We start from the raw sequence: 11,612 nt of genomic DNA on the forward strand, positions 1-11,612 counted from the left end.
CACCAAATTAATTAATCATTAAACCGATAGAACTCCACAAAAGTTATAGACTATCCTAGTATTCTTAGAACTAATTTGAGGCATGATTACATTACCGGGAGTGCAATGTTTCAATACCAAAAACTTATATTTGTATTAATTTGTGAAATTAAAATGTTCAATTAGTAAAATTATTATCCATGTGTACTTGAAATGTTCTAATTTGATTTGAAAAAAAAAATCCTTAAACTTTGGTTATTATTTGAAAATGACACAAACTTGAAACATCATTATTAAATTTATTTTATGGAGAACTCCAATACACCCAAACAGATATTGTTTTTTTTTCTCATATTATTTATTCATTCATCATCATCATCATCATCATCATCATCATCATCATCATCATCATCATCATCATCATCATCATCATTTAAGAGAAGTACGCATGCACTTGGTTTAGATAGGACTGAGTCCAACTACAACTAAAAGCAAAAGAAAAGATATACTAACTACTGCCAAGTGCCAACTACCATGGAAAATGTACCGTATGTACCGGTAACGACCAGTGCCCTAAAATAGCTAACATATATTAGCCAAACCTGACCGGAACGATCCCTTAGAGCCCTAGAGCAATACCATCTGTACCAGTCACTCATGATAGGCCCAAAATGTATAAACAACAATCAAACATAACAGTGTTGACAAGCAAAATCAGCAAAACAACAGTAAGCACAATAAATTAAGCGATCAATCATTCTTCAAGCAACAATACAATGCATGCTTCATGGATCTGAAACCTTAACACCACCGGCACCATACTTGCACTTGAATCCTCTTGCATCGGCCATCTCAGCCGCATAGATTGCAATCAAATTGTCAAGAATTCGTCAGGGGGAATCGCTTTGAATAAAGAAAGCTCATTTAATGTTTTATAATAATAATGGGCTTCCGGCTTGTGGTAGAACGGATGTTAGTTAGGATGGGCTATTTTTTATTTACCCTTTTCTTACATCCTTTTATATGTACTTGTTTCTGTTTCAGCCCAACAAAACTAAATGAAAGTAGTATTGATATGAGGGATCAAGGTACAAAAAAAGACATCTCAGTGCGAATGGCTAAATCATGCCAATATATCCGAAACCGTTCATCTGAATTCATTTTAAACGCCTCGGATCAGTGCGAACTGACGGTTTTGCTTTGAATTTTCTTAAATTTTGCTGCTTTTACTTGGATTTTAAGGACCAAAATACTAAATTTACTCATAGTACTGTTTTGGAGATAAAATAGATCAATTGGACACGAGGATTCTATATTACAGTATCAAGCTAATATGGTACTTCAGAAACTTTGTTCATGAGTTCTTGTTTGGAAATCTGATCTCCATGGAATAACTACCGGAAAATATACAATTTTAACAAAACTATATGAAACTTGTTAAAAAAAAATTATGAAAAGAATAAGATCACTATTACTTATTAATAGTTTTTCATGTTCTTTGAATTGTTCTACAGGTACTTGTCATGACCTTTTTTTATTGATGGAATAAATGTCTATATCTGTGCAGATGAAATGGAGGATGATAATCTACAAGAATATGCCACTATTTATGAGGATAAAAAATGACTATTTGTCAGGGTAGACTAGTGTAACACTATGCAAAATATATATAATGAAATTGATAACTTAAAATAATATACTAACTGTCTGAATGTATTTTTAGTGAGTAAGTAATATTTAAAGAATAAATATCATTTTTCTGAACTGATTAACAATGACGAATAAGTTACTTAAATGTGATTTATTATCAGATTGGTAATTTAAAATTATGTTTGACTGATATAATAGTTAGTTGTTAATTCAAATGTCTAAAATATTTTGAAGGGAATATTTAAAAATTAGAAATTAAAATTTGCATGAGATATAATATACATAGGATTGATGCTTGTAAAAAATATATATATATATATAATCTTTTTTTTTAGTTACTTTTAGACTACTTTGTAAAATATGGAAATTTAAAGGTTAGATTGCAAAGTGAATTGTTAAATAAGATAGTGGGACCCACGTTCCTTCTTATCCCTCTGTATTTTCTTCTTTCCCCAATCCCCACCGACTATTCCTTCTCTCTATGGTTAGGTTGCCTATTTTGGTTGTTTTCTCTATTCGGCAAATAACAGGGAGACTAATGAATATCTCTAGTTGGCTTGACTTTTGTTATTGAATCAATAGCTCGATGCTCTGTCCAGATAGCTGTGCTATTGTAGGTAATCTGTCTATTGGTTGTGGTTTTCTTGATTTCCATATGTTTATTTTTGATTAAATGATTTGGATTTGGGAGAAGTTTATTTAAATGAATTAAAGTACAAAAGTCAAAGTTTGTGAGGAATTATTGAAAACTAGATTAATAATATATATGATGGATTTGTCTGAGGCTTCTCTGTTACCCACAAGTACATCACTTGGATATGAATCCAATAATTGCTATAGTAATTGGATACTTGAATTTTTAGTTTAGAACTCAATTTTAGCTCTACCTTTCGGTACCAAGCTCAAATAGATTATATCAGGTATTTGTATTATTTTTCTTGGTGATTAAAATTATTCATGGTTGGTATGGGGATAAGGGTTGGTGATGCAATATGAACATTGGTACCAATATCGGTGCCGGTTTACTGTGGTTACTGGTACACCTACTTAAAATACCAAGGGCTTGTTGTTAAAGAAATATAAAGTATAAGGTTGAATTTGCAAAATTACATATATATATAAATGTATATATATACTAGCTGGAAATTATAAACGTAACTTGGAATTGAATTATGGGCCTTTGGGGCTTGATTGTATATTAAATAGAAAATTGGGCTTGAGCTCTTTTGAACTTGTTTCATAAATTTGAAATGGAAAAATAAAGTATGGCTCAAGTTAAGACTTCGGACCTGATCCAGAAAATTAAAAATAAAGGAACCACAAATTGAGTTGGTCAAAACTGGACTCTGCCCGAAAATGAATGAAAATAAATTGAACTTGACTGTTGGACTTAGACTTGGATCTTGATTTATTAGGTTATTGAACTGTGGAACTTAAAGTAGGCATAAATACAAAAGAGTTTGATGAGATGGAATACTCATGAAGATTTGACTGCTAGCGACCTCACTTGTTGCCCTACGATATTAGGTGCGAGGTTATTGAATTAGTCTGAGATTCATAACTAGGAATTAAATCGTAACTCGCTGTGCATTTTGAATATTTGATTGACTGCATTGATTGAAATGTTGCATCATATGCATAGCCCAATAAAACTGAAACTGAATTACAGGTAAGTCTGTTGACTGTCATGTTGATATTGTTTATCGATTGGTTGATTCTTATTGCAAATGATTGATTGAGACTACAGTGATTGAATTGAATGAATATTGAATACTGAAATCCTTGAAACTCCATATAGTGGAGAAAAAAAATTATTATACGTAAAGTCTAGCTAGCTACTAGACTTTACTCCAGGACCCTTATGTGCATATGGTGAATGGCCCCAATTGAATCTAGTACCGGTTGGATAGGGGATATTGAATAAATGTGAATTGTGATTGTGAAACTAATGAACTGTGGAAACTGTTTTATCATTTATTTTCTTTCCGATAATGACAGTATTGTAATATTGTTTCCATATTGGTTCTGTTAATAATATGTCAGAATAGTTAGAATGGTATAAGCCCTAACACGACAGATACATGTTATAGTATCTTTCAGTGTTACCAGACTATAAATTGTAAAGTTAAGAAACCAAATGTTACCAGACTAAGTGGTTCTAAAGATTAGGTCTCAAACGTTACCTGACTTTATGGTTTAAAAGACTTTGACCCAAACCATCTATTCTGATAAGATTCTTGGAGTTCTGATTTATTTATCTAATTTTTTTGTTGTTCAATTGGATACTGTTATTGAGCATTTGCATTCGTCATTATATAATGAACTGTTTGTTTCTCGTGCGGTGATTTCATTCTGAATATGGATTTCCTTCGAATCCAATAATCTGAGTGACAATCAGCACTGAGAAATAATTTATTATTTCTTACTCGTTTCTCCTTGTGGGTTACAGGTTTATTATACGAAGATAAAGAGCACTTCCGGGTAATTGACAGCAGGGCCACCTAAAGGTATGAGATTTGGGTTTATTATATCTGACAGGGTGCAGATAATATATCTCTAGCATCATCCACCATAAAATGTCAGATAATTATTGTAAATAAATTGGGATGTGACAAAAATAATGGATGCTATTGGCAATGCATAAAAAGATCCATGCCTTATGTTACATATATTGTTATGATAAATAGACGCGGCAAAAATCGTCGCACCTCCGGATCGGGGGTGTGACAACTTGCATAAAAGTGTTATTTGTGAGCATATAGGTATTACCAACGGGTGACAGGAGTATCCACGAAGATACTATTGACAAAAGATATTTTTATCCTTGCAGATAGTGACACATGTTATATACGTACGTACTCTCACAAGAAGCATGATATTTCTATTAGAACATGTTCATTTGTTACGAGATTGTGCATGATCAGATTTGACAGGTTCGAGAACCCACTTTTTTTATCTGCGGGAACCCATACTCTTAAGTATACACATGAATAATTATGACAATGTACTGAATGAATGTTCGGTTGTACTGTGGAAATAGTTGTGGGATATCTTATTTTCTTTCTAAAATACTTACATCAATAAAATAATTATTAATTAAATTAAATTAAATCAATTAAACAATAACATAACAATATTTCCAGTTTGCTAAATTAAATCACCATAAAAATTATTTAAAATTAAATTAATAAATTGATCATTGTGATGATTAATACATTTTTTTAAATTTATACAGTTATTTTTATCGATAAAATTTTAAGGAAAAATTGTGAAAATGCCACTCCAAAACCTTCAAATTGTGAAAATGTCATCCCGAACTTTGAAATTGTAAAAATGACACTCCAAACTTCATTAATTTGTAATTTTGCCACTACAAATAATTAATGACTAAAATATCCTCCCATCACCAAACCCCTCTTCTCCCACCCGGTTCCCACCTCTTTCTCCCTCCGCCTCACCTCCTTTCATCAGCTTCACTCGTGTGTCACCGTTGGCTCTGCCTCGCCGGTCATTTCCACCGCCGCCTTACTCTCCTCGACTGGTCATTTCTCCATCACTGACTGCCGTTCCGTTTTAGTAACTTAAACGACCACAGTTTGTTTAAGAGCATGTTGGGAACTTTGTTTAAGTTAAAGCTAGATTGTTGTACCAGGAATCAAATGCATCTTATCAGAATAGCTTCAAAGCAATGTAAAGCTTGGTTTCGAAACAAGCTCCAACTTAGCCCCTGGTGTTAAAATAATTGGGCGCGATAGAGAAATCAGGTTAATCTTGGACATGATATTTAACCTTTTAGTTTTATATTGAAGTTTTAACAATGAGGATTTAGAATCCTGATTCACAACAGGGAATAGGAGCAGCGAGTAGCAGCTCTGGGGCAATATCAGGGAAATCAATGGTTAGTGAGACAACAATAAAGGGTAATTCGCCAGAACCTAATTCCATCAGCAATCAGACACTCTGGATTTTGTCAACCATGCAAAAAAATTCTGCAGTTAGAAGAGGTGGGAACAGGGTGGGAGAAGAAGGGTTTGGTGATGGGAGGGTATTTTAGTCATTAATTATTTGTAGTGGCAAAATTACAAATTAATGAAATTTGGAGTGACATTTTTACAATTTCAAAGTTCGGGATGACATTTTCACAATTTGAAGGTTTTGGAGTGGCATTTTCACAATTTTCCCAAATTTTAAATAATAAAATTTAATAAAATTGATTAAATAATAATATTCAATAGAAAAAATTTCTAATAAAATTTATTACTAAAATGGGAACAAATAAAATAAGAAAATATTTATAAAAAATAAAAAAATATATAAGAAAACAACAATTAAAAACATTTTAAAAAAGAAACATTTAAAATTTTTTTACTAAAAAATAAATATTTATAAACCGACAAACAAACATTTAAAATTTGTAATTACAAAAAAAAGAAAACAAAGGAACATTTAAAACATGTAATTAAAAAAATAAGAAAACAACAATTAAAAATATTTACAAAAATAAACATTTAATTTTTTTTTGAAAAATAAATATCTATAAACAAAAAAACATTTAAAACATGTAATTACAAAAATAAAAATAAAAAAACATTCAAAATATGTAATTACAAAAATAAAAAAACAAACAAACATTTAAAATATGTAATTAAAAAAAATAAGAAAACAACAATTAAACATATTTACAAAAAATAAATATTTAAAAATATTTAGAAAAAAACAAGGTTCTAAATAGCGTTTATCGCGTCATAGTGGGAAGCCTAAAAAAAAAATATAGCGAATAGCGTCGTTATAACGAAAGCTATGCTACATAGCGTTTTTTTTTATAAAAATTATATCATATATTTTTACTAAATATTAACATCATAAACAATAAATAACATCAAATTGATTAAAAAATTATAATATTCATATTGAACCAATACAAAGTCCAAATTGCGACTCAAAATATCCATAATAATACTAATATTATAAACTATCGATATTTTTCTATTCAAAATATATTTAGCATCATGACATAATCTATCTCTTTTCTATTTAAATTTTAAAATAGCCTAGACATCATGGCATAATTAACTATCTTAATCTATTCAAAATATTCAAACTACCATATAGTAAGTATCATTTTGTTACTTCAAGAAATATCTTAATATATTCAATATGAGCCTTTATTTAAAGCCCATATAAATTGAAAAGAAGAAAAAAAAACAGCTCATGTTGCATAGCGCGCTGTAGCTTATTTGATTTTGTTTGATGGATCTCTTATTTAATAATTAATAGTTTAATATAAAGCTTAGTACGTCAATTGCAAAACAAAATCACGGTTAAAATCCAATCTGAGCCTTTATTTAAAGCACATATAAATTGAAAAGAAAAAAAAAGCTCATGTTGCATAGTGCGCTTGCGCTACACGCTATGCGCTATAGCGGACCGCTATTACCGCTATAGCGCCTGTAGCTCAAATAGCGTGTTTTGATGCTATAACTTAGCGTTTAGTCTCCAAAAAATGCTATAGCGCGCTATTTAGAACACTGAAAAAATAAACATTTAAAATATATAATTACAATAAGAAATCCACTTCAGAATTTGGTTTAAAACAAAAAATTCAGTCCGGATCCGAACCATATACTTAATCCCACAGTGGGCAATTAAATTGGAAAGAAATCTTTATATATAGAGTAAAGTGTGTGTTTGATGAGAATTTTTGGAAGGAGAGAGACTGTGAGAGTGAGCACCCCACGTGGGTGAAGAGAAGAAAGTGGAGCGAGGAGAGAGAAATGAGATCTGATTTAAATATTTTTTATCCCAAAAAAATGCACAAAAATGATATCAGTTGAGACTTGGGAACAATCCAAAGAGAAATTTGAGAACGCCAAACAGCTTGGTGGAAAAAAAGTTGCAAACTGTCCAAACTAGGCCTGCAAACGAACCGAACCAAACCGAACCTACCCAAGTTCGAATTCGAATTCGAAATTAATTCGAATCGAACCCAGTTCGAAATTGCAATGATTTCAAACCTAAAAAACTAGTTCGAATTCGATTCGGTATAATTCGAACTGGTTCGATTCGAATCGAAATTAATTCGAAATTAAAACCAATTCAGTTAAATTTAAATTATTTAATTTAATTTATTAACAAATGAATTCGGATTCAGATCCGAACAAATTTAAACTAAAACAAAACCCATTATCCGAGTTCTGTTTTGTGGTTTTGAATTTCTTCTCGGAACTCAGCTGCTTTTATAGGCTACTGAGAGCTGCTTTTATTTTGATTTGAAATTGTGGGATAATGTTAAAAACCGGACGACTGGCGCGGAGCTCTGCTTCCTTCAATAGCTCCATTATTTTATTATTAAAAAGCAGCCTGCAGCCCAATAATGTTAAAAAGCAGCCCGCAGCCTTCAATAGCTCCATAATGTTAAAAATGGTAAAGAATGGCCCAAGGGCATATTTGACAAAATAATGTTAAAAAGCAGCCTGCAGCCTACTCCGAGTTGAATTTCGAACCCAAAATAATTTCGAACCGAACCGATTCGAACCTGCCCTGGTTCGAATTCGAATTGAATTAATTTCGAATCGAACTGGTTTGAATTAATTTCGAACCGAATTAGTTTCGAATCGAATTTTTTTTGAACTTTTTCGAATGGAACTCGAATCGAATCACGAATCTCGCATTTTTTGTGCACCCCTAGTCCAAACCCATCAATACCCAGCAAATATTTGCATACCGAACGAGCCTTGGTTGTCGTGACATCATAATAGTTCTTTAAAAAATATTTGGATTACCTTACCTGGGATTAGGGGTTTAATGGGCGGGCGGGTACGGGTACCCCGGGACGGGTAGGACGGATACTAGGGTATACGGGTACGGGTATGTCGGGTATATTTTTCAAAAACCATACCATACCCGTCCTATATCCGTACCCGTGTACCCTTGACGGGTAGGGTGGGTACGGGTATTTTTTTTTTTTTTGCTGTTTTTTTCTGGTTTTTTTGTTGGTTTTTTTGTTGGTTTTTTTTTTTTTTGGTTTTTTTTTTGGTTTTTTTGTTTCTGTTTTTTTGTTGGTTTTTTTTTTGCTTTGTTTTTTTAACAGTGTCGTATAAATGTTATTACGTGTTTATAATTCGACTTTTAAAATATGAATAATTCAATATCAAATAGTGTGTATATATATACATAAAATTATCAAGTCACATCTTTATAATTCCTAAATAATTAAAATTTGTAACTTATATATATAAATTATTCTTGCCAAAATTTGTATGTTTAGTCGGCTAAGTATAAATGTATTTATTTATTTCTTTACACGAGTCATTTTATTTTATTTTTAAATTATCGTTCTAATTATATAGTTTCATAATTTATTTATATCTCGAAATTTTTAAAACAATAGAAGTTATCCTCCTTTATTTCGGGCTTGGGACCGGCTATGTAAAATAACATAGGCGGAGTTCTAACTTTTTTTTTGTTAGTAATTCTTCTTTCAAAATGAATAATTTAAAAACAAATTGAAATATTTAGAAATTTATAATTTAAAAAATAACGATAAAGACTAAAAGAGGTTAGAAATTTATACCGACACTACCTATCTAGAAGTTCTCATTCCTATACCATTCTTCGCTCTCTTTCACACCGTCTGAATTCGAATTAGCCTGGTGCCGTGGCTCGATACCGCTTTCTTCAGTGTCGACTTCGGATGATGATGCTTCAGGAACATGTTGCCTACGCTCTTCAGCTTGAATCCAATCTTTCAAGCACACAAGTCTTTCAAAAACATGTGGACCCAACTTACTGCGTTTATCGGAGAGGATCCTGTTCGCCGAACTGAAACAACTTTTGGAAGGGACGGTTGACACGGGCACGACAAATACATCGCGGGCCATCATCGCCAGTGTTGGAAAGGCCCTTTGATGCCTCCTCCACCATGCCATGACGTCAAGTCCATGTTCATTTTCGTTCATCATCGATACATAGGTCACTAACTCGCTTGTTGTTTGTGGTTCGATCTCCGACTGAAAATCTGCTAACAAACCACCACTGCTAGTGCTCCTAGAAGTGAAACTATTAAAAAATTTAAAAAAGTTAGTGGACAAATAATGTATATATTATAAATAATAAATATTAAAAAATACATGTATATTTATATTCATACCTAGGGGTGGCACGGGACGAAGACGGATTTTGGTTGGCACTCATTCTTGAGTTGTATATGTTAAACATCTCTTCGAATTTCGAATCCACGTATGGTTCCATCCTGGTATTGTCTAAACGTAGATTATATTTGTACCTTTGAACTACTTTGATCGTGTAAAACTTCTTGTATGCCGGGTTGAGGCAGTTCGCGATAATCGCGACGAGCGGTACATCTTCCCAATATTTGAGAAACTTTTGTTTCATGGCATCTACGATTGGCGTGAGAGATTTATCATGGATTTCAGCTTGTTCCAAATGACAATACACATTGGAGATGTCATAGAGATGTATGAGCAACTGAAATGACGTCGGTGAGTACGAGCAGGATAGTTGTACGGTTGCTGTAAAAAAGGTTTGAAGGAAATTGCATAGCCTTTGTAGTTGCTCCCATTCTCCGTCGGTAAGTTCCAATTGTAGTGCCTCGGGGGTGGAGCTTCTCAAAAACTCCCCTATGACAGCTTTGTAAGGAATGCATCGGTTCAACAACCTATAGGTAGAGTTCCAACGGGTATCTATATCCCAAGGTACTTTCAACTTGTCAAATCCATATTGGACACACAGAGACCCAAACTTTTGTTTTCTTTCTTGGTTTGAAACAACGTGGTTGAGAACATTTTTAAATTTAATTATCAATAATTTTACGGCTTCTGTTTTAAGACCCGCCTTCACGACGAGATTAAGTATGTGGCACGCACACTTTTGGTGAAACATTTCACCATTCATGATCGGGTTTAGTGACCGTTTAAAAATCTCAATGGAAGCTATGTTGTTGCTCGCATTATCGAATGAGATAGAAAAAACCTTGTTAGCCATATCTCTCTTAAGGTTATATTCTTCTAAAATGGAAATAATGTATTTGAAAATTACATTTGCAGTGTGCGGGGAATCTAGCACTCCAAAACTTAATATCATTTTTTGTAATAACCAATGATCATCGATCCAATGCCCGGTAACACAAGAGTACCCAAGTCCATGTTTACCGGCAGTCCATATATCGGATGTAATCGAGACCTTATTATTTTGGTATGCAAATAGAGCTTTAAGGTCATCTTTTTTAGAGAGAAACTGTTTTTTTATTTCACCAACCATCTTTTTATGATGCATCATCTTGTACATTGGTTGGCCTAACCCCCGAATGCATAACCGGGAAAAACTCATGCTGTTACATTTCCGAAATTTTAAAACTTTATTAAATTACTAAATTGATCATTTGGCTTAAATAAAAAGTTGAATTAATTTAACGATCTGTCAGAAATTTCTGACCGACTAAAACGAAACTAAAATTTCGTAATGTAAATCATATATATAAAATTATAAAATTATGTATAATAAAATTTAGAGATTTAGAAATAAAATAAAATATAGCACTAGGAATAAAATTATAATTCTACGAAAATATTCGTACAAATAAAATATAGAATTTATAAAGCTCGTTCATTTAGAATTTTTAGATAATTAATTGAATATACATAATTATATAAAAAGGAAATCAAATTATTCGAATCTTAAATTAAGAAATAAATATACGAATTTTATGTACAAATATAGTTACAAAAATTTTATGAACTTTCGATTCGAATTAGAGTCGAAACAGATTTCTTAAACCAATTAAATGACCTTATTGAAATTCTGGATTTGTTTGGACCTTTGGATTTAATTTCAACACGGATCTAAATGTTGTAAATTAAATGTTGGAATGTTATTAACCACCCATCCCACCCAGCACGAATCTTAAAGCAACCCATTTAATCCCACCCCTCTCCCTTCTCTCTTTCTCTCCTCTCCTTCCCAAA

General features: G+C 32.1%; 1 long non-coding RNA gene across 2 annotated transcripts; it reads left to right on the forward strand.

The window, feature by feature from the left end:
• Positions 1–1,948: 1,948 nt before the first annotated feature.
• Positions 1,949–4,276, forward strand: LOC144562085 (uncharacterized). 2 transcript variants are annotated; one of them, XR_013513969.1, is made up of 3 exons: positions 1,949–2,246; positions 3,045–3,156; positions 4,079–4,276. It is a non-coding gene; the product is annotated as an uncharacterized LOC144562085 (long non-coding RNA). The 2 variants fall into 2 exon arrangements; XR_013513970.1 differs by having other exon boundaries at positions 1,949–2,242.
• Positions 4,277–11,612: the final 7,336 nt, after the last annotated feature.

The sequence above is a fragment of the Carex rostrata genome, chromosome 11 (assembly GCF_964058835.1).
Source record: "Carex rostrata chromosome 11, lpCarRost1.2, whole genome shotgun sequence".
NCBI lineage: Eukaryota > Viridiplantae > Streptophyta > Magnoliopsida > Poales > Cyperaceae > Carex > Carex rostrata.